Source organism: Protopterus annectens, chromosome 10.part0, assembly GCF_019279795.1.
Source record: "Protopterus annectens isolate FY-2018-M chromosome 10.part0, PAN1.0, whole genome shotgun sequence".
Lineage (NCBI taxonomy): Eukaryota > Metazoa > Chordata > Ceratodontiformes > Protopteridae > Protopterus > Protopterus annectens.
This window is the reverse complement of record NC_056744.1, coordinates 866,489,583-866,514,262: the sequence shown is the minus strand read 5'-3', so window position 1 is coordinate 866,514,262 and position 24,680 is coordinate 866,489,583. Positions and strand designations below refer to the sequence as shown.

At 42.1% G+C, this 24,680-nt stretch overlaps 1 protein-coding gene across 1 annotated transcript in view; it reads right to left on the bottom strand.

Annotated features, from left to right (window-relative positions):
- The window catches only part of LOC122814217 (bromodomain testis-specific protein-like), a 968,108-nt gene that overhangs the window by 463,898 nt on the left and 479,530 nt on the right, over window positions 1–24,680 (bottom strand). The gene's annotated exons all lie outside the window — the stretch shown is intronic.

Here is a 24,680-nt window from a genome sequence, read left to right as displayed (position 1 = left end):
CTTACAACAACAGAGTGGATTGAGCTAGCTAAGTTAGTGACAAACGATGCATAATCCCATTAACAAACCAGAAAACTACCCAAGCCTTCTGAGACTGTAAATGGCATTATCAAGCATTACTCTACAAAAAGAATTCTAGGCTCCACAAAAGAAAGAAAAAAGAAGTTATGTACTTACCATAACGTTCCATGTGAGTTGTACATCTCGCCTTTTTGTTCTTACAAACGGGTTTGGAGCCGATCCCTCGGCTCCGAGTCAGCTGCTTTCCAAGCTCAGACTCTCAGAGAAGCTGGAGACCTAGTGGATATCCCATGATTCCCTGCTGTAACTCCTCAGATCTAGCAAGCTGCAACGCAGGAAACCAAGGAAAGGTACCAACCCTCTGAATCGTGAATTCCAGAAGAAAACAGGAATAGAGGAAGGAGGCAACTTGCCCAAGAATAGGCTGATCTAAAAATGACCAAAAACTGACCTCCCTGCTAAGGCAACCATCACTCTCCACAGAGGGGGACGGAGGGAGGGAATGTAAGAACAAAAAGGTGAGATGTACAACTCACATGGAACGTTATGGTAAGTACATAACTTCTTTATGTGAAGTTGTACTATCTCGCCATTTTGTTCTTACAAACGGGTAGCGTCCGAAGCACCCTAATCCTGGCTGGCTCATGGGAGAACATTCCTGAGCACAGTGGAACCAAAGGAGACCCTGTCCCTGGAAGCCCTGTCCACTTTATAGTGAGTGATGAACATGTGAGGCTTAGACCATGTGGCAGCTGCACAGATAACATCTAAAGGCAAACAGGCAGCATACGCCAGGGATGTAGACACCGCCCGGGTAGAATGGGCTTTAACGTCAGAGGACAATGACTGATTGGTAGACGCGTAAACAAATTTGATACAGTTAGCCAGCCATCTGGATAAAGTGTTTTTTGAAACTGCATGTCCCTTCCTGTTATCAGCGAACGAAACAAACAGCTGTTCAGTCTGTCTGAAATCCTTAGTACGGTCAAGGTAGAACCTTAGCTGCTGGTGCACGTCAAGCTTATGCAACATATATTCTAGTTTGTTGGTGTGATGTCTGAAGAAGGTAGGAAGTTCGATGGATTGATTTAGGTTGCTCTCTGAGCACACTTTAGGAAGCAAAGTGGGGTTAGTCCTAAGAGAAACTCTGGGTGAAAAATTAAATATGGCGGTCTGGAGGACAATGCCTGCAGTTCAGACACTCTACATACAGAAGTAATGGCTACCAAGAAAATAGTCTTCCATGAAAGGAATTTCAGATGGCATGAAGAGGCTGGTTCGAACGGGGAAAGCATCAATTGTGATAATATGAGATTTAAATTCCAGGGAGAAATAGGGTGTCTAACCGGTGGTCTGAGGTGATGGGTTCCTTTTAGAAATGCTTTACAAAGCCTATGCGCCATAATGTTAGATCCATCACATCCTACATGAAAGTTTGAGATAGCAGCCAATTGTACTCTTATGGTGGCAGCTGCTGAGCCCTTATTGAACAATGAGGAGAAAAACTCCAGAATGATATGAAGTGGCGCCACAAATGGATCAATGTTGTAGTGAGCAACCCAACGTACAAATCATTTCCATTTACTATTGTATAATTTCCTGGTAGACAGTTTGTGAGAAGAAATTATGATATGCTGGACGGCAGGGGACAAATCAGTAGACCTGGCTAAAGTGGGAATTGGAGCAGCCAAGCTGTCAGATTTAGGGAGAGAAGGGAAGAATGAAGAACTCCCGACGAATGGGTCAGCAGGTCCGGCAATGGGTCCAAGATCCACGGTTCTTCCAGTTGATATTTCTGCAGAAAGGGGAACCAAATTTGTTGAGGCCAAGACAGGGCTATCAATATAACTGTCCTTCCTAGACTTTTGGCTTTCTGAATAAATCTGGGAATTAAGGGGATTGGTGGAAAGGCATAAAGGAGACCAAGGGGCCAATCGTGCACAAGTGCGTCCCTTGGTTTGTTCCCTGGTGGGGGATAAAGGGCAAAGTAGTTGCTGCATTTGGCATTCATTGGGGATGCAAATAGATCACAGCAAGGCCGGCCCCATCGGAGGAAGATCTGTTCTGCCACACTCTGTTTTAGAGACCACTCGTGAGGCAGCAGCATAGCCCTGCTTAAACTGTCGGCTATCATGTTGGAAGATCCCGGGATATGCATTGCTGTCAGAAAGCGTCTGGTGGATACAGCCCACTGCTATATTCTCAGGGCCTCGCGGCATAGGGGATAGGACTTGGTTCCCCCTTGTTTGTTAATATACCAGACTACCGACATGTTGTCTGTCTGGATGGCAATCGTACCTAGAGGTAGAGAGTTGTGAAAGTGCTGCAACGCTAGGAACACTGCTCTCAGCTCTAGGACGTTGATATGCAAATGAGTCTCTATAACTGACCAAGTGCCTTGGATAGCCTTTCCCTGAAAAAGCCCCCCCCCCTCCACCCTATCAGGGAAGCATCCGTGGTCACTGTGGCTACAGGTTGGGGAAGAACAAAGGGACGACCAATTGTCACCTGGTCGCTGATTAACCACCAAGTGAGATCTTTCTTGCAAAGAGTTGTCAATTGAATCTCGTATGATAAAGGTAGACTCTAGTAGGACCACTGAGCGAAAAGTAGCCATTGTAATATCCGCATGTGCATTCGGCCTAAGGGAACTGCTATCAAGGCCACCGTCATTGTGCCCAAAAGTTGTAGTATTTGTGACGCCGGTGCTTTGTCGAGAACTAGAAGGCTGGATAACTGATCCCTCAGTGAGACAATTCTGAATTGAGGCAACTTGATTTTTTCATTGAAGGTGTCTATTTCTGCTCCTAAGAAGGTAATATGCTCCGAGGGCAATAATGCAGATTTCTCGAAATTTACAGTGATACCTAAATGAGAACAAAGACGTATTAAGTAGTCTCTTGTCCGCAGAAGTTGATACTTGGTGGTGGCGGCAAGGAGCCAGTCGTCCAGATACGGAAACACTTGGAATCCTAGTCATCTCAGATGAGCCATAACCACCGCCATGCATTTGGTGAACACCCTGGGGGCTGTGGTGAGACCAAAGGGCAGGGCTCTGAATTGGTAATGACTGGCTCCAGCCGAAAACGCAGATGATCTCTGGATGCTCTGTCCATTTTGATATGGTAGCATGCATCCTTGAGATCTATAGAGCACATCCACTCCCCCTTTGACAAAAAAGGGAGGATTGATTGCAGCGTGACCATCCGGAACTTCTCCTTCTTTACAAAGGCGTTGAGCCTGCTGAGGTCTAGAATGGGCCTCCAGTCCCCCGTCTTCTTTGGCACTAAAAAGAACCTTGAGTAAGTTCCGAATCCTCTTTGGTCTGCCGGGACTGGCTGGATGACTCTCTTGTCTAGAAGATTTTGAATCTCTATCTCTGCTAGTTTTCTCAGACTGGGTGGAACGTCTGGACTTTTTGCAAATACAGGGGGATTTCTTATAAAAGGAATGTGGTAACCTCTGGTAATGATGCTTTTCACCCAAGAATCTGTTGTGATGTTTAGCCAGGCATTTGGGTGTAAAGCTAAGTGACCCCCGACTGTCTCCAGAGTAGAACAGCTGGGCTTCCCTTCAGGAACACTGATAGGGTTTGCCAGAGAAGTGGTCCGTGTCACCCTGGTTTTGCAGACCACCTCTGCCGATTGGACGGCATCTTCCATTTTGACCTCTTCCTCTGCCTCTGGAGGAGGTATCTGTAGGTGTGTTTTGGAAAGCTTCATGAGGTTTCCGGAACCACATTTTCCCACTTCGTTGCCCTTTGGGGTACGGTCTGGTTAGAGTGGAAAAACGGACTCCAACGGCAGATAGAGTCTTTCCTTCTTGCTCACACCTCATAAGCGTCTCCTTAACTTTTGGACCGAACAAGGCTGATCTGTCAAAGGGGGTGTTTACAAATGAAGACTTAAAGGCTTCCGCGAAGGAGCACAGGCGCATCCAGGATTGTCTCCTAAGAGCAATCGCTGAACCCGCAGCTCTACTCAAACCCTCGGTAGCATATGAAATGTGCCGCATGGATGAGTTGACTATGGAATTTAGGGTGTTGAGTTGTGCATTCACCTTGTCAGAGATTGCATCAGCTACATTACCCTGGAGAGTATCTCCTAGTTCTTTGAGGAGATCTTGTTGAAGACGTGTGAAATGAGTTAGGTAGTTTAGCGATCTCATGGAAAATGTCGCCGAACTGAAAATGCGTTTTCCATATCTGTCCATAGTCCTGGAATCTTTATGAGGAGGATGGACAGTAGAAGAAGACTCAGACATCTCTTATTTAGTGGCCGCCGCCACCACTACTATCTACCGGAACTCCTTTTGTCAAGGACTTGTCTGATGGTGCAGTAATGAACTTATTAGGCCTCCAAGGGACTGGTTCCATGGTGTCAGGAGACTCCCATGCCCTTTGAGCAACTAGTTCCATTAGTTCATCGAAGGGCGGAGTAACCCAAGAGGTGGATGGTTGAGATCCAAAGGCCTTCAGGAGAACCGACTCGTCCTCGGTAGGGGCAAGGGACTGCCAATCCCCTCTCTGTTTCAGGATTTCAAGAATGTCTGAAAATGAGACAACTTCCGAGGGGGACCGTGGGGACCCTTCTGATTCCTCCAAGTCGGTATCTAATGTAAGAGATTCCTGAGGGGAATCTAAGTGCCTTCTCTTGCACAGTTTCTTCCTAGGCACTTCCTCGGTGGGAGCCTCCGGAGAAGTATCTAGGGAAAAGGGGTCACCCGAAGGGGATTCCTGAGGCCCTGGATCTCAACGCTTAGAAGGGATCTGAGGAGAAGAGGTAGAACGAGGCCCTTTGGGAAGAGGTGAAGACAGATCCGAGGAAGTAGTGGTCTTAGCAGACAAAACCTTCCTCATGGCATCAAAGGCGCCAGAATCCCGATTCGAAGAATTGATCGGCTCCGAAGAGATCGGTTGATCCCTCCGAACCGAGACCCCATGCTCCAAACCGGAGGACGGGGCCAAGGACATCTGCGCCGAAGCACCGAGCGGTAGTCTCGGAACCGAAGTGTCAGTTCAACTCTCACGGCCGGAGTCGACGAGTGACTATCGGTCCTGAGGTTCTTCCGTCAGTACCGAAGAAACCAAGGTAGATGGAGCCGAGGGAAGAGGATCGAACCTCGGCTCCATAGGTTCTACTAGCATCGGTTCCGTCAGCCCCGGTTCCGAAGATTCGATGGGTTTCGGAGGAGGAGGAATGGAGGAAACAAGGGGCAAATTCGGCTCCGAAGTCACTTGACTCGAAGCAGATAACATTTTGGCAAGGGCCGGGTTCTCCAATAGCCTTTTCACCACTCGATCCAGATCCACATCAGATAATTTGGAGGAGTGTGAAGAGTGATGGGTCGAAGGAGCCGAAGAATGCACCGACTGGAGGATAGGTGATTGGGGTGCATCGAATATCGGCTCCACCACCAGAGATCTAACAGGTGGATCGATACTCGGTCCTGAGGTCTGTGGAACCGATATTCGAATCATGCCACAGGTACTCGGAGCCGGAGACTTAGGCTCCGAAGATCCTCTAGAAGACTTAGACCCCTTTGACGTCTTAGAAGAGAGGTCAGCTTTTTCAAGAGAGGCCTGAAAATCCGGTTTTAGAAGCCCTCTATCTACCAACTTCCTTCTTCTTTCTAGCAGAACTCTAGCACTGAAGGAGTGGCAGATAGAGCAGACTTCTTGCAAATGTACAGAGCCAAGACAATACACACATGTGTTGTTGTTTTCAGTAACGGACATCTTCTGTCCACAACCACATCTCTTAAAACCTGACTTTTGTTTTTCGGACATACTAAGTCCCACAAAAAAAAACACAACAAATAACCTTAAGTATTCTACTATAATTATAAATATATATATATATATATATATATATATATATATATATATATATATATACACACAAAAGAGAAACACCAACTAAATTATCCTAAGATTATATAAAAAACTACTAGAAAAACAATCCACAGCACACTTGACTATAATATGTATATATTAATATAATGACAGAGCCCTGTCAACTACTAAGGAGGAAAAAAAAACCCTTCAACTACTAAATTACTATAAAAATCTACACTACCAAAACTAACTAATTTAACACTATCAAAGAAAATAAATTCTTAAACTACAAAAAATATTTAAATAAGAAAAGTTTTCACTGGCCCGAGCTTCACTCTTGAGAGCTTGCGATCATTGGAGTGGCAAACTAGATCTGGGGAGTTACAGCAGGGAATCATGGGATAGATCTGGGGAGTTACAGCAGGGAATCATGGGATATCCACTAGGTCTCCAGCTTCTCTGAGAGTCTGAGCTTGGAAAGTGGCAGACTCGGAGCCGAGGGATCGGCTCCGAACCCGTTTGTAAGAACAAAACAGCGAGATAGTACAACTTCACATCAGCTATTTGTAATCCAAATCAACACAGCAGGGAACTCACTATACTAAAAGGTCTAAAAAAAGTAGAACACCAACACTCTCTCTCCCTCAAACTGACAATTTAAACTCCTTCAAATCACAACTAACACACAATGCCTAAATTTGGATTCCTTACTATGCTCTTGCACTTTCCCTGGATAAAGTTCTACAACTACAAACATATACCACCAATGTCATGCTTTCTTTTACATTTCAGCTAAGCTCTAGACTGCCATATCTTCTGCTCCCTTTTTCCCACTGGTTTTCAATTTTACTATACTGTCCACAGTGTTCCACTCTTCCACACTGCTACCAATCTATACACTTAGAATCTGTCTGTCTCTGTATAGTCACACATTTACTACTACTACTGATACTGACTGTACAATTCAAAGGAAAGTACTATGAAAATGATCACCTTTCCATTAATAATGCACTGTGCAGTGCACTAACTGCATTTGTGTATTTATTGTTTTTTATTATACCTTCTGTTTAAATATGCAATGAAAGTTATTTCTTCTCTGTCTGCAATGTATCCACTGTACTTACTTACCTACAATAACTGACTTCTTCTACAGACCTGACTTCTTCCTTCCCCTTCTTCCCGCCTAAAAGATAATTAATTCCCTTTTGTTGTTTTCCACACAGTCACCTTCGCTTTTTCTTTGCATAATGATGGATGTTGGCTGCATGGCGTTTTTATACATGCCTCACTCTCGTGAGGTCTCACCATCTCAGGAGCTGTCAGACTGTAGGATTTCAGTTTGCTTTCTTCAATTCTGGCACGGTGCTGAATCAGTGGTAATTGGTTATCTCAGCTTTCACTTGCAAACTGAGATTAACCAATCAGCTTCAGGGGAAATGTCATATGAATACATAATGCAAATTGATTGTAGACATGTAAGCCAGCTAAAAGGACCCCGTGTTGACCCACCGGAGAGAGGCTTGTGGAAGCAGGGCAAGCGCATGTAATTGTAAGTTGCTCTAAATTTCACGCTGAGACTAAATTGCAGCAGAAAAATAAGGATTTACAAGTTGAGTGAGTTTAGATGAAGTTGGAAGAAGCGGCAACATTTTAGCTAAGCTGACTAGCAATACGATTGTTTTAATAGCTATTTCAAGTATAATAAATGCTTCAGTTTGGTTACTGTGCATGCTGACTAGATTTGCATGAATTGTGTCAGTGTGAGCTGTATGAACCCAGTAAAGCCCCACACAGGTCCCCATCTAAAGAGTGTACAGTGCAGAGTCAAAGGAAGCGAAGAGAAAATAAAGTGTACTTTGTTGTTGTATTGGAGCTCGACTCGAGAGTTGCTTTTGTGGACTCCACCCTCCTGCTAGCCTAGTACAAAAATTTTGGAAAGCACGGAATCTCCTCCGTGCATTTACTGCTTTAGCTACTGAGGTCACAAAGCAGGAACTGCCAGTTTTTAGGTTTCATGTAAAGCGGTGGCATACACAAAAAAAGCAGAATCCATCCACCACTCTCTGAACACGTATGGACACTTTGGACAGCATTTCTCAAAAATATCGTGGAAAACGGTTAGGCAATGCATTTGAGTTGCGTGATGTTTAACATGAGTTCGTTCGGAATCGGGCTTGAGTGGAGTTAGTTACACGAGTAACAGAATTAGTAACAGTTCTCTAGACACACACACCCATGCCACATTATGGTTGCTTAGCAACCACAAATCAACATGCAGTAAGGTTAGGTGCCTATGTTGTGTGTAACTCGCTGATGTTTCAGCAGTCGGACTCGGCAGGCACCAGTCAAGTTTTTTTTTCAACTGCTGCGAGCCTGTGAAAAATAATTTCCGGATTTACACTGTGAAATCCGGACAACAGCCTTTATTTCCGGACAATCCGGAAAAATTCTGTACAGTTGGCAACCTTAACAGTAGTCTCTCCTTTGATAGTCACATTGCCACAGTAGTCAGGAAGTCCTTCTATGTGGCACACCTCATAATAAAAGGGTTCTCATCCAGGAAAAAAAGAGGTCATTGTTCCCCTCTACTCGTCACTCATTAGACCCATTATAGAGTGCAATGCCCCTTTTGGAATGTACCTCACAAGACATCTGCAGCAGCTGGAAAGGCCACAGAAGTACCTCACAAAGAGGATTACTGGCCTCAAACAAATGCCCTACACTGACCGCCTCAAAAAACTCCAGCTTTACTCTGTAGCATATCGCCTACTCCGAGGTGATCTCTGCCTAACATATAAAGCTATGTCAAACCTAGAGCTGTTGGACATGTTACACCTAAAGAAATCCCAATCCCTCCAAGCTACACGCTCTAGGGACCTAAACCTTGTCACCACAATAAACAAGACACGCTGGAGAGATAGATTCCTGTCCCAGAGACTTCTTATACTCTGGAACAAGCTATCCATCTATGTCAAGCAAAGTTCTTCATTAGCACTCCTCAAGAAAAATCTTGATGAGTGGATGGGAAATAGGAAATACACCCCGGGGATCACTTCTGTGTGTCTCCTCGACAGTGGCACAGGAAAATAACTTTCTTGGGTGGCGTAAGCTATGGAACCTTGCTGGCTAGGTTTACGTAGGCCCTTGGGCCGATAGCCTAGTGCCGACCTATGAACCTAAACAAAATCTGAGGTGATTGGGAAAGAGGCATTATGTATAACGGAGGGTGCTCAAGAGCTTTTTGGGTGCCACTAGCTATTGCAACGGCCGAGTCATATCAGAGGGCTTGGATCCGAACCCAAATGTGAGAAAAAAATGAAAATGGACAACACAGATGAAACTTTATGGTGAATACATAACTATTTTATTTCCTAGCTGACACTGAGTCCAGTCCCTCTGACTCTTTGAAAGATGAATCTGAGCTTAAGTCTGAACAAGTGTTCATTTTTCCTCAAATGATTGCTAGATTTAGTGATGTTTTTGCTTTGAAGCAGTTAGGAACTATCCCAGAGTAGGCAGGGTATATGATCGTATAGAGAATGAGAAGCCCAGTTCTGTGACTATTCTTCCCCCTCTCCTACTTTTCCTGGAAATGTTTATAAAGCAGTATGTAGGGCACTGGTATGTATTTTCAGCAGTCTCTAAAATGGCTCAGAGAAAATGTGATCTCCTCAAATATGATACATTTCTTTTCTCATTTGACTGCTGACCTAGCTGTGGTCTTCCCAGCTGCCGGCTCTTATAAAAAGTCCTTGGCATCATGTAATTCAACACCCGTGAAAAAGAGGGAAATTATTAGATCTTCAGGGCAAAATGATATCTCTTTGTAGCAATCTAGCTTTAAGAATGCTAAATTATAAAGGTTAACATGTGGATTTTAGTGTATCCTTACCTCCACAGCAAAGGTTTTACATTCGAAGTGTTTCTAATTTGACCCAGATTTTGAAACATGCTTTCAGAGGTGTGCTTGAATGTGCATATACAGTCCTGAGAAATGCTGTTTCTTCTGTTATAAAAAGTATACTTGGTTCCGTAATTGGAACTTCTCTGATGATTTAAAAGCCAATATTTTGAATGCACACAAGTTCTGAATTGGTGATTGGGCTCTTGGTTACCCACATTCTCAAACAGTGGGATGATTGAAACAAATTAATGCATGGTGTACCTAGGATGATCTGATATTGTCCTTTTCATTCTTCGTCACTTATGGGTTACAGATTCTATCTTTGGATCTGACTTGGATACATACTATAGACTTCAGATCCAACTCTTGAGCTCTTTGTGTTACCCATAATGTCCCACTCCATCCCCACTGCCTCAGATCTCATTTGCTGCCATAGTGGTTAGATGCAGGTTCTGCTTTCAAGCATTTGTGAGAAAGTTTTTCTATTGTACTATCTCCTAAAACTTATATAAACCTTAAACGTTCCTTAATACCTCCCTCTTAGCTGTCACTGGTGTTAGAAATATCTTGGCCTTTTCTACTAATCTCTTTTTTTCCAACTGATTTTTTTAGTAGTGTTTTGCGCCATAGTTGGTACGTACTTTACCTAATTTTTAATAAGGTATTTCTCATTATCATCATCATAGTTGGTAACCTTGTCCTTTTTCTTTATTCTTCTCTGCTAACATAAAAAAAATTATTGTGGTACATTTCTTAGTTTAACTGTTAATTATTTTCTTTCTGGCTGCCATGTCTGACAAACCTATAGGTTTTAAAAAATGCACATCTTGTGGGCATAAGATCCCAAACTCAAGATGCCTACAAGAAGTGCATTTATTGCCTTGGTCCCAACCATTTAGATACGGCCTGTTCAGTCTGCTTTTAATTCTAGAGCTTCGACTGACAGGGATAACACATTTATATTGAATGGTTTACTTCTTGTTACTTCATCTTTAGTTGCCCAAACCCCCTTCAAAATCCTGCAAAGTAACTTCTTTAGAGCACAAGAAGAGCTCTCCATTGAAGTCCTGCAGGTCTTCACTGGAGCCTAGGGAAAAAGTGAGAAAAGTTATGTATCCAACATCTTCAGATCTGAAGTCTCAGCCTACCCTTGGATCCAAAACCATCCTCAAATCCAAAGGTTTCAGCTTTGATAGTCATCTTTTCGTCATCAATGATATACACACCAGATTCAAGTCTTCAGATCCAAAGCCAGGTATGTCTTGTAGAAGCCATACTCCTGAATAAATGGTAAAGCCTATTTCACCCTCTTTGCCTGCACAGAGGTTTCAGACTCCAAAAAAACATTCCAGGCCCCCTTCCACAGCGTCTTCTAGATCCTCCAGAAGATAATCAGAAGCAGATGTGGATAGCATGATGAGAAAATTACACAGAGCTCAGATACAGATGGGGTCCTGCCAGCTCCATTCTCTACTGGATCTGTAAGTGTACACTCCAAGTTCATTCTATCTGACCCATAGTTTCAGAGCCCCAGGATCTGAACATCTCGAGAGGTTCGGCGTCAAATCCAAGGAAAATTTCCTCCTCCACTCTGACTCTATCCCTGATGGGTTCTGCTCCAATACCCTCATATCAGAACAGGTCTCAGAGCCCAAGTGTCAGCATCAGGTCCGAGGAGGTAGGGTTGGCTCCAGTGTTGACAGATCCATCCCTTCCCCTCAGAGCTTCACCTCTAGACATGGATCCGATTCTTCTCTCGAGGCTTGGGTACAGGTGTGGCCGTGATCTACTTTCCTCTGAAGCTTCGGCTCCGAAGGAGCAGACTGGGACTTCTCTTGGTCCCTCAAGTCTATGAGGTGGTGGAAAGGGCTTTTTCTCTCCAAAGAGAAGTGTCTTCTCATATTTTGGATTCTATTCATTTACTTTCATTGCTTCCAAGCTCTGAGTTGCTCAGGCCTATTCTACAGGGTCAGCCAGTTACAATGGATCTCCAGCCAGTTCCTGTAAAGGAACTTACCCTCTCTTCTGACACCTCTCCAGAACACCCCTTGGAAGAGGTCCCCTGGAAAAGGACATGTCAAAGTAGACAGATTCCCCCATGGAGTCTCTCACGGAAGATACTGATTTTGATGAATAAGTGGGATCCCCCAGATTACCACCGGATGACATCTCCTTTGGAGATATTCTAGAGATCCTAAAGCAGAAAGGTGGTTGGTCATCCCAAAACCCTTCTCCCTTAGAATCAGTACTCTTGGAAGCTCTTGGTTCTGGCCCATCTATGTCTTGTGTCACCCCCCGAAGTGGATGAACTTATTGATCTGTTTCCCACCAGGCATAGGAGGAACCGGATCCTGTACAACCCATCCCCAAGCACCCTGAGAAGTTCTTGTTACCACCTACAAACAGACTCCACTGAAGCAAAGGAGTCCCAGATGATGCTATGGTGGTGGTGGCAGCCACTAAGAAAGAGAGAGAGCAGAACAGAGCTCAGCTGTCCATCTACCTAACTGAGAGCCTAGAGTGCTGGACAGATTTAGAAAGCAAGTATTTGCCTCAGGTACCTTTGCACTCAGGTCACTGAACTATCTGGTGCATTTTACTAGACTTCAGAGAGATTTGACTAAGGACCTTTCAAATACTCTGAGTCCATGTCTGCTGAAGATTTCAAAAGATCATCACAACTGGCTACTCTTATCTATTTCAATTCTTCAATGAGGTTAATCGCTCACACAGCTGAAGGTACCTCATGAGCAGCCGGTTCAGGCAACGCCATAAGGAGACATACCTGGATATGACTATACGACTTTGAGGAGCCTTTAAAGACATCCTTTATTAATGCCCTAATTTTATGCCATTTCCTTGTTTGGACCATCAGTAAAGGATATGCTTGCCCGAAGAAGAAAAAAAATGGAAAAACCCTGTATGCCTCAGGGGACCGTCTCTAGGAACGAGAGAGGCAGTAAGAAAATGTGGTTCTTTAAATCTCAGGGACCCTTTCAGTATCTGCATGGGGGAAATTTTAATGGTAGATGCCTTAGAAGCAGAAGAGGGCTGCAAAACCAGGGCTTTAGAGTTTCTTTTTCAGATAGGCCCTACCAACGCTCCTGAAGTGCTGCCCAACTGTCCTCTTCTGGAGGCAGTCGGGGTTCAGTTCTGTTTGCGCCTGGACAAACATCAAAAAAGATTCATGAGTACTAAGAATAATACCTGGATGTTATTGCATTCCATTTTCTCTTCTTCCTCATTGTCAAAGGAAGAAACTTCCTGACGTTCCACCCAGTCAGAGGAAGGCAACAGCATAAGAAATCTGAAAACCACTAAACAAGAGAGTCATTCAAAAGGTTCCTCCAGACGAGATAGGATTCGGAATTTATTCATGCATCTTTTTAGTGCCAAAGAAAACAGGGGACCTCAGAGCCATTTTGGATCTGAACAAACTGAACCACTATGTAAAGAAAGCAAAGTTCTGAATGGTCATGGTTCAGCACATGCTGCCCTTTCTGCACAAGGACAATTGAATATGCTCTGTAGATCTTCAGGATGTGTACCATCATATCAGAATGGACAAATGATCCAGAAGATATCTTCACTTTTGGCTGGGATTCAGTCATTACCAATTCAAAGCTCTGCCCTTTGCACTCACCACAGACCCCAGGGTGTTTAGCAAATGTATGGCAGTAGTTGCAGCTCACTTGAGACTGAAAGGATTCCAGATGTTTCTCTATCTAGATGACTGGCTCCTAACCACCCCAACCAAGCATCAACTTCAACATGCCAGGGACTATTTTCTCCAGATTTGCAATGCTGTGGGCATTATGATAAATCTTGCCAAATCAAAACTTGCACCAGATCAGAGCCTGGAATTCACTGGGACAATTTTAAACACAACTACATAGACAGCATCTTTGCCTCTTCACCGCACTGTTCCTATCAGAAACCAGGTTCAGGCTATCCTTTCCAACTCATCTCCCCCAGCAAAGTTAGTGCTTCAAGCACTTGGGTTGATGTCAGCTGCCATACTACTAATACTTCTTACACGTCTTTATGTGAGTACTCCAATGGACTCCAGCTGTACAGTGGTCCATTCTATATCAACCTCTGTCTTTTCAAGTCAAATTCACCCTGCTTTGCAAGTAACACATTCAATGGGGATACAATTAGATGATCTTATTCTGGGCAGATCCATTGTTCGGTAGAACAGTAGCCACTGTGACCATGGACACTTCTTAATTGGAGTGGGGTGGGGGTTCTTAGGAAGAACTGTTCAAGGCATGTGGTCTCCCCAAGAGACCAAGTTGCATATCCATGTTCTAGAAATGAGAGCAGTTCTTTTAGTGCTGCAGGCATTTCAAGATGCTCTTCCCTTGGGGACTACTGCAATTCAGACTGATGACATGTCTGTAGTCTGGTACATCAACAAGCAAGGAGGAACCTGATCTTCCCCCCTTTGCAGAGAGGCCATGAGGGTTTGGGAATGGGTGATATTAGATCGCTTTCTAACTGCAATGCACATCCCAAGGAAAACCAATGTGCTTGTGAACAAACTAAGTAGGTCCATTCTGATGCATCATGAGTGGTCTCTCAATCAGTCGGTAGCGAATATGATCTTCAGGCTTTTGGCCCAACCTTGCTGCAACCTATTTGTCACTCCTCCCAACAAGTGCAGAAAGTACTTCACTCTGATCCCCCCTCGGGGGGGTCTCCGAAAGTTGCTCTTCTTCACACTTGGCCCTCGGTCTCCTTTATGCTTATCCTCCTCTTCCTCCATTCCAAGATTTTTGCAAAAAGCAACCAGGCTGAATAGTTCAGTAATCCTCATTGCCCCCTTCTGGCCTTGGCAAGTATGGTTCCCCTTTCTACAGTCTCATCGTTGTTATCCTCTATGGATACTGGAGCCAACTAAGGATCTCCTCTCTCACCCATTGGGGATTCGACACGCGCACATTCAGGCCCTCAAATTATCCGCATGGTTTCTCCACTACCAGTAATAGTTAGACAGTCCAGGCTCTCTTCCCCAGTTAATGACATTATTTTGGCTTCTCAAAAGGATTCTTACAAAAAGGTTTATAAAAGCAAGTGGAAAAGATTCTTTATTTCGGTATCAGATAAGGACACTGATCTTTTTTCTGCACCAACTTCAGCTATTCTTCAGTTTTTTACAACTCTTTTCAAAGATAGTGGTAATTTCTCAACCATTAAACTTCAGTTGGCAGGACAGGAAATAAATCCTTTTCGTTAGCTTCCTCTAGATTATGTAAAGCTTTTATGAAAGGTATTTTTCTTCTAAGGCCTCCAATAAAGGATCCCCCACTGCCTTGGGATCTTACTGCAGTCCTTGAAGGTTTGACACAAAAACCCTTTGAACCTTCAGACAAATCTGACCAAAGATTTCTGTCACAGAAGATGGTTTTCTTGGTAGTTATAACTTCAGCAAAAAGAATTTCTGAACTCCAGGTTCTTTCAACAGAAATACTTGCATTGTTTTTTATAAAGATATGGTTTCTGTGTGGACTAACACTTCTTTTTTTACCTAAGGTAGATTCTGAAAATAACTTCAACCAATCCATTCACTTCATACCTCTCAACCTAGAAACATCAAAAATCTGGAAAAGGCCCATGAAAAATAGGTACAAATCGGTATGCTGATTAACATAAAATTTGCATACCTAATTAAATAACTCCACCCACTCCAATGGAATTGTGGGATACCAACTTTCAAACTCAAAATGAAGAACAGACAACCAAAAATATGGCACCAGAGTCCCCCTGCAGCCATTCTACTGTCTCATTACCTGGCTATTTCACCCCATTTACCATAAACACTAACGTGCATACTGCTTTACGTCTACAATGATTATTTGGATTTTATTTACAAACACTAACAGACATCTGCTAAACAAAGCATTACTGTCTCAAAATTAAATTAGACTTGGCATTAAAACGTCTCTGCCCTTGAAACTCACATTCATTGAAACAGCGCTGAAACCCACACCACATCCAAAGAAAATGCATCTGGCAAGTGGTGGATAAAGATTACTTTTGGGCTGTTTTCAAATCATAGGCCCCTTGCACACAAAACAAGAAACATACATGTGTTCTTTGATACCTTCCTGACTTTATTAAATTATATTCCTTGCATAATACATCACACTTGTTAGACTTAGAGCACATTTAAAATTTGTTTGAACATTTTTCCAGTAAGCAATGAAACAAAATGCATGAACCAATAATGACAAAACTGCCCATTTCAGACCATTTCCATCATAAAAGTCTACGTCTATACACACACACACACACACACACACACACATATATATATATATTTATGTGTGTGTGTGTAAAAATACAATGACAGTAGTGTGTGTGTAAGCCATAAGCATATTGCACAGCTTCTTGAACTTATTTTCAGTTTCAGTTTTTTGCTGGACTTGCTCTGATTTGTGTTAGCAGACCAACTCAATAGCTATAAATGCACAACAAAATAAACTAGGTGAAATGCATGTTTTAAGACTTCCAATTTTTAGTCCAAGTACTGACAGACCCTCTCCTACATTCATCCTGAAGCATCAAAACTATCATTGTAATCCAGGTGCTGTTAACTGGCCACTTTTGCTTCTCCACTGTCTACAGTGGAAAAATGTGTTTTACCTTGAATGCTGCAAAATGTACTGTACTTGTTTAACAATATTCTTCTTATAATGTAGCACAGAACATAATAATTCTGATTTTCTGTTCCTGAATTTGAGTTAATATTTGTTGCTCTTTCCACTGAGGCACAAATGGCCTTGTGCTTGACATTTTCTCACTTCCACAAGTTCTGTTGTATATGTAGCGACACACTTGACTTGTTACACCCAACCCCTTTAAAAGTACAACAAAGTACAGTATCAGCAATGCATCTACATACTGTGGGAGTAGAACCCACAGCCTTCTGCATCAAAAGTAAATATTTAACCTGTTATGCTATTAACAATGCAAACAGACTCAGCATAAGCAACACTGAACTCCTCTTCCCCTGACATTCTCAGCTCTTTGTAAAATCCACTCGACACTCAACTGTATCTCTCAACTTTGCAGCACAAGAAATCAGGAAAATCCAAAATGTATTTTTTAGCGGGGGGGACAAAAGCCCAAACATCATGGACACATTTTAAACATTGCTTGTATAATTTTGGAAAGTTGATAGAATAAAATGTTTTACCACCATGTGTTTCACTGCCAAGTCTTAAACCCAGGACCCTGTGCACTACAGTAAGAGCAACATACCACTATGCCAAATCAGCAGTTTCCTGAAAGATTTGAAGACTGAAGCTTAAATGGCTATCATTTAGTGAATTCAGTTCTCACTTCTCACCATAGCTCTCAACCTCTTAGCACAAAAAACCTGGACAAAGCCAATGATGGGGGAATACAGAATTCAATTCTCACTTCTCACCATAGCTCTCAACGTCTTAGCACAAAAAACCTGGACAAAGCCAATAATGGGGGAATACAGTCCCAAAAATAGGGACAAATTATAAATGCTTATCTTATAAACTTAGGAAAATTGCTAGAATAAAAGGTTTTGTATTTATTTTCTGAAGAATATGAAGTCTGAAATTCAAATGCCTGTCATTATTTAGTGAATTCAATCCTTCACTGATTTGCCACAAAAATCCAGAAAACCACAGATTTTATGAGGAATAGAACAAAAATATGAGGCATAAATACAGAAAGTTTTCACAAGTGGTAGTGGGTAGGGACTTTAGGCTCTTGTTACCTGTACCCAACATACAGGGTTTGAGCCTGAGTATATCTAGCCACCAGGTATATTCACCTGGGGCATTTTATACATATACACACACACACACACACACACACACACACTGAAGTCAGCTGCATAATAAATACCTCTGCAGCTTGTGGCTTGTTTCAGTTCACACACCCTGAAGTCAGCCATCATAAAAAGTAAATCCAAACTCCCCTGCTTGTTTCCGGTCACGCACACTGAAGTCTGCAGCCTCAGCCATCAAATCTGAAGTCAGCCGCATAATAAATACCTTGCGACTTGTTTCCATTCATGGAACCACCATTCCTGCTTCTTGCAGCTATCCATTCCCTTGCAGCTTGGTTGAAGCAGACAGAAATATAGGCACATTCCGACAGGCTGGCAGGCTGTTTCAAGGAGCTGATGTCATTGCGCACGTGATGATGTCAGATCAAAAAGTCAAACAAAGAAAAATAAATAAAAAGCCGGGAAATTAAGGGGTGCCACTCAGGAATCATGGCACCCTATTATTTGGACTCCAAAACTGAGTAATTTGATACGGTTGGGAAGTATGATTCACTTGCCAGTTTTCTTTTCAAATTTTGCCAGTAAAGGAGAGTACATGCTGATGTGCACAGACAACTATGCCTTTACCTTCACAGGATAAAACAGTTTAGAAAGTCACACCAACTTCTTGTATCTCTCTCCAAGTCACCTACGTCAACCAGTTTCTAAAGTTACCCTAGCTAAATGGATTACAAACTGTATCTCATGGATTTACTTTCAGAAAGTTATGACCTTACCAAAACCTCCCTGTGCTCATTCAACTAGATCAATGGCTACTTCATCTGCCTTTTCATCAAAAACATCCACTAATGACATTTGTGCAGCAGCTACATGGTCCAAGACTTATACCTTTGTTTCACATTACAAATTGGACATCATATCTAGAAATAGGGCCTCCTTTGGTTCCGCAGTACTCCGGAATATCCTTCCATTAGGGCTGCCCAAGGTCAATGTAGCTGGGGACTCTGTCCCATAAGTGAGTAAGAATGAAAAGGACAATATCAGATTTATAAGTTATGTACTCACCATAACTAGGCATCTGTGTTGTCATTTTCATTCTCCCTCAACTCCTCTACCATCCATCCCCGATAATTTTTATTCTGGAAGGAACTACTGGACTGTGCTTGGAACCTAGAGTTCTGGGTTTGAGCTCAGTCTTTTCTATCTGGCTATATCTGTTTCTCTTCTGCTACTGGGAAATACAGCAGCAAATTCTATATGAGGCAATGGGGATGGAGTGGGGCATTATGGGTATACAGAGGAGCTCTAAAGTTGGATCCAAAATCTATAGTATGAGGCAGAGTCGAATCCGAGGATCGGATCTGTAACCCATAAGTGAGGAAGAATGAAAATGGACAACACAGAAGCCTAGTTATTAAGAGTACATAACGTATAATTTTATGTACCCAAGCTCTCCCCAGACTAGGCATCTTCCTTCAAGGAGCAAGCAAACACAAATCCCAGTTAAACAAATGTCAGGGATCCAAAAGAGAATGGCAGTGGTATAATTCTTCAAACCCAAACGAGGGATTCCTTTCTGAAAAAGGATCAGCCCCCTGCAAAGGAATGATTATGCTGAGTCACTGAGTACCTCTACCCCCCCCTTCTGCCCTTCCTTTCTTCTCTTCCTCTCCCATTCTGCCTTTCCTTCTCTCTTCCTCCTTCCCCAGGCTCTGTCTTAATCCTACAGCCTGGCCACAAACAGTCTCAGACAAATGGATACTGAGAATAGTTAGGGGAACAGACGTTTGGCAGTGGATAGAAAATCCTTCTCATTTCAGGGGGAATTCCCCTACACCCTTCTGACTAGACAAAGTTGTTTCCTCCACTGCTGCACCAAATAGTAGAAGCAGAAGTCATAGAATCAGTGCCTTTGATGTACAAAACCAAAGGATTTTATTTAAGAATCTTTTTGGTACCAGAAAAGAAGCACTAATGATGATCCATCCTAGATTTCTCCTTTCTTAACACCTTTGTAAAAGTTCCAAAATTCAAAATGCTCACCTTACAGACAGTCCTAGCATTGCTTCCAAACCACTGTTTCATGGTGACACTTGATCTCAAGGTTGCTTATCATCATATTCTTCTTGCTCCCAGTTGCAGGAAATCTTTGAGATTTACTGAGTCTGGCTTACATTATCACTTTTCTGCATTACCCTTTGGACTATGTACTGCACCTCAAGTGTTTACAAAGTGTCTGGCCCCAGTGTTTGTTGCCTACTGCAGAACCCTAGGCATATGGATTTTTTCTTACTTAGATGACTTGCTGATTTGTGCATGCTTGTTGCATCCCTCCTTTCCCACATGAGATTCAAACTGAACCTTTAAAAGTCCTTCCTCACACTCTCTCAATGAATTGTTTTCCTGTGGTGTTGGATAGATGCAATGAAAAGAATGGCCTCCCTCCCAGACAACAAAACTCTGACTTATCAGGGCGTTTTCCTGGATTTCTAAATTCTATACATGGTCTCAGCAAAAGAATTACTCAAAATTCTAATCCTCACGCTACCCCTAGCCAGACTACACATGAGAAACGTGTATATTCATTGGTACTTGAAGAATTGTTGTTCCCAGCACATTCATCACCTCAACTTCCAAGTAAGGGTACTGGGATTTGTCAAACAGGAACTGCAGTAGTGAAGGGATCATCTTTCTTTGACTCCAGGACTCCCTTTTTTTCTTCAAACCTCAGTCCAATCTCTCCAGACAGACTCTTCAGATTTTGTCTTGGGAGCAGTATCCATGGGAGTTCAAGTGCAAGGCTTGTGGGATCCTCAGAACACACTAAAGCACATAAATGTAAAAGAAATGTTGACAGTAATTCATGCCTTAAACGTTCTTCACTTATGGACTTCGAGCCAATGTCTGGTGGTCGCAGACAACGAGCAAGTGGGGTACAAGCTCTTACCCTCTGTGCTGGTTGACAATGATTGCCTGGATGCTGGTTCTACAGCATTCTCTCACTCTTCAGACCTCATATATTATATCAGAGCAAAACACAGTGGCAGATAGACTAAGCAGATGTTAGACAGATCCTCATGAGTAGAGGGCCCTGTAAATGTTTTTCAGGACCTTATCCAGATATGGGGAACACCAAGTAGATCAGTTTGCCTGTTTTCCAAAACAGACAACTGAAAAAAATTCTGTTCAAAACATCCTTGAAGCCATGCTTGGATGACAAATGCTCTATCATTCCCAAGGTCGGGAACATTCCTATATGCATTTCCACACTCCAATAATTCCCAATGTATTTCTAAACATTCAGAAAAAGTATCAAAGATCATTGTGGTAACTCTCTTTTGGGACAGGCAAAGTTGGTTCTCTGCTTTAATGAAATCGGCCAAAGGCAATTACCACTACCTTCCTCACAGACTGGATATTCTCAAACAGCACCAGGGAGACTGGATATTCTCACACAGCACCAGGAATGAATGGTACACCCCATCTTAGAGCAGTTGCAGTCTACAGCCTGGATGATTCTATTCTGGCACCATTTAAGGCACTGGTTCCATAAAGATGTGCAGTATTGTACTTAAGGAGGTAAGAAAGCCTGCAATTAGAAAAATCTTCATTTACAAATGGAAGAGGCTTTATAGTTGGTGCTTAGTCAAGAACAGCGGTCCCAAAAAGGTTTTGACTCCTCTGGTTTTGAAATATTTGTGCGAGCTACTTAGAGACAGTTTGTCATGCACTTCTATGAAAGTGTATTTTTTGGCCATCTCTTCTTGTCTGCCTGTGGATCTCCTCTTTCACCTCTTTTGAAGGTCAATCAGTTTATGAAAGGAATGCTGCACATGAGACCTCCTTAAAATCAAATTCTTCCTCCTCCCTGGGATCTCACCTTTGTTCTTGAAGAATTTTCCTTACCTCCTTTTGAACCTGCCTATCAGGCTGATTTATGGTTCATTACCTGGAAGACTGTCTTACTCATTGTTCTGACATCTGTAAGGTGAGTCTCTGAGCTGCACGTTCTCACGGTGGGCCAACTCTATTTGATTTTTCAAAAGGACAGGTTTACGTTGCGCACTAATCTATCTTTCATTCCTAAGGTATCTGAATTTACCTTGAATTAAGCCATCAATCATCTGGTTTTCTATCCTGATCCAAAGAATGGGGGAGAAAAAATTTTACATACCCTGGAAGAACACAGGCACCACAGGTACTACCTTGATGGAACAAACCATATTAGGAATGCTGAACAACTGTTTGTCTCCAGTGTGGGGGATAAAAAAGGTCAGCTTGTAATCTAGAAAACTATTGCACCATGGTTGCCCTATAATTTTATTTTCTGTTACTCACACCATTTTAATCTCTTCCAGGCAAGGTTGAGGCAACCTCAACTAGGGCCGTATCCTCTCCAATGGCATATTGGAAAGAGGTGGACTCTACAAGCATTCTAGAGGCAGCAGCCTGATCCTCCTGTAATACCTTCACAAAGCACTACAATCTAGATACCTTTTCAATGTCCAGAGCAGGCTTTTCTAGGACTATTCTCCAGGAGTTCCTGGATCCTTATCCTTCCACTTTGTAGGTAGGATAGGCTTTGGGAATCTACCCAAAAGGTCACTTAGGTAGTGGGAATAATGAACATAATACAGTTTTGCAAGTCTTGCTTAGCAGTCGATGATCAAATTTCTCATTGCCTCAGTGGCAGTACCCACCTGCCATCCCCCAGACTGTGCATAATTGGAGTGGGTTTCAACCTCTTTGATTCAGTTGTTATTGGATTTGGTTTTTATATAGTATTGTGATTGGCTGAAAACTGTATCTTGCTAGATGATTTTGGCTTCTTGTACATCCCTGTCCTCTTCTGTAGATGCAAAAGAGCCTGAATACTCACTTCCTATGACATCTGTTGGCTGAGCATATTCTATGAGGGAAGCCTATCTGCTGTCACAAGAAATAGAAGGAGGGTGTCTGAGCTTTTGAAAGTTGGCCAGTACTGGGTTATCTTGGCAGCTAACCAAAATGCCACTGAGGCAATGAGGAATTCTAACATATACTGTTAAAGGTTGAGTCTTGTTCATATTTTCTCACTTACTGCAGGGCTTGACTGACTTCAGGGAATGTTTTAGGTCCCTTTTTTTAGTGTATTTTTTGTATGGACTTTCAAGATGGCTGCACATTGAGTAACAGCTCTTCCAGCGTGAAAATGGAAACTTAGAGAAAGCCAGGGGACCTAGATTTTTGGGTAAATTTCAATTGACTAGTAAGTGCACTGCCTAGATGCCAGGAAAAAAGAAATTCAGAGGACCTGAAGGAAAATCATCTACAAAAGAACAAAAAACATTAACTGGGAAAAGTTCTGTAGCTGTTCAGCAAAAAGCAGTGCAAGCTCCAGACATGACTTCCAGTAACTTAGAGGAAAGTATAAGGCAACTGCACACAGACCTGTGTAAAATAAACAAACATTGATGGAGTAAATCAACACAAACAATAAAAGGCTGGAAAAATGGAAGAAGGTTGAAACAGATATTCAGATAAGTTGATAAAATTGTAAAACTCAGAGGTTGAAATGAAGAAAAGGCTGGCTGAATATTACACTGCACCAAAAGAGATGTTTTAAAAAACACAGAATTACAGGACAGAGCACATAGGGAAAACCTAATATTTTCCGCGGTGTCCAAGCAGTTGGAAGAAACAGACTGTATTAATTTTATGAAAGCACAAATAAGCAGCTGGACTTGTATTCTACAACAGGAATTGTCAACTGAAAGGGCACATCATGTGTATGCTCCAAACCTGGCTATAAGAAAGCAACCTACACCTTTAATAGTAAAGATGCAATTTTACAACCAGGAGGAGTTGATTCTGACAAAATTATAGCAGAAGGACAAAATACTAAAAGTGGGAGACAGCACAGTGTTTTGTAGAGAATGACTACTCATTGTACACCAGGCAGAAGGAGAGTCATTTTATCCCATTATTCAGGAAATATCTAAAAGTAAGTGTAAGATTCAAACTGCTGTATGCAGCTATCTTCAAAATATTTTTCCTGGAAGAAAACAATGTTTTGATAAGTACATGCTAAGGAAGAAATATATACGTTTGTCCAACAAAAAGTGAGCTGTGAAACAGGAGGACATTCTGCTTATTGTTCTTCTGGTAATAAAGACCACAGAGAGACTGTACCAGTGAAACCTTTTCTACTGTTTCAATGGAAAACACAAGGGAGAGGGGGAAAAAAGCACAAGTGTTGACTAGAAGAATCAAGTGTATGTTGGGAATGAAACAGAGACGGGGTTTACGAGAAGGAGATGAACAAAAAAATCTTGAAATACTGGACTTTGTTAAACTTGTAGGGGACTCTAAAGCATATGCCCTACTTCATATCATAAATGTTTGGAAAAATATTTAGGAGAGGGGAAGTGGAGGGAGAAAGTTAACTGTAAGTAAAACTAAGTTTTTTCTTAATAGTACTATTTAAATGATGCATGATTTTCTTTTCATGTTATAAAGTTTTTTTCACTTATTTTTAAATGTAATGGAAATACTAATGTAAATAGGTGTTCTTGTTTTTTTCTTTTTGTTTTTCTCCCTTCTTCTCTTTTTCTCCTTGTTTAATTTTAAGAAATGTAGGGACTGCATTGTAAAAAAATCTGGTTAAAAGAGCATGACAAAAGAAAATGTGTGTGCTTTTTCCATTCTTGCATAAAGGAATGACCGGGTTAAGGCTATTAGCTTAATCTAGTAACAAGTTTTAAGAGAAAGAAAGTAAATGAAAAAGAATGTTAATATTACAAGGATTTTTTTCTAGTAAACAGTTTTGCATCTGGTTCTCATGTCTTTAGCAGACAATCTGGTAAAAAGAAATGGCTTGGAGAAAATGTTTTCTGAAACCAACCAAGCATTTTCCAAGCTGAGAGAGCTATAAAGATAAGACAAAACCAGAGAGCACTTAATAGAACCCCGGGCTATACCCTGCGTCTTAGCATGGATAACCCTTTTTTTAGTTTGATGGATCTGGGTGTGTGGCTGTCAGTTTGGAACATTTGTTCTTATTGAGGATAAAACTTCAATATTTCAAGATGTACATAGTTTTGTGAGTTATTAAATAAATAGCTTTTAGGGGGATATTGGGTATGTGCATATTTTTGTTTGGGGGT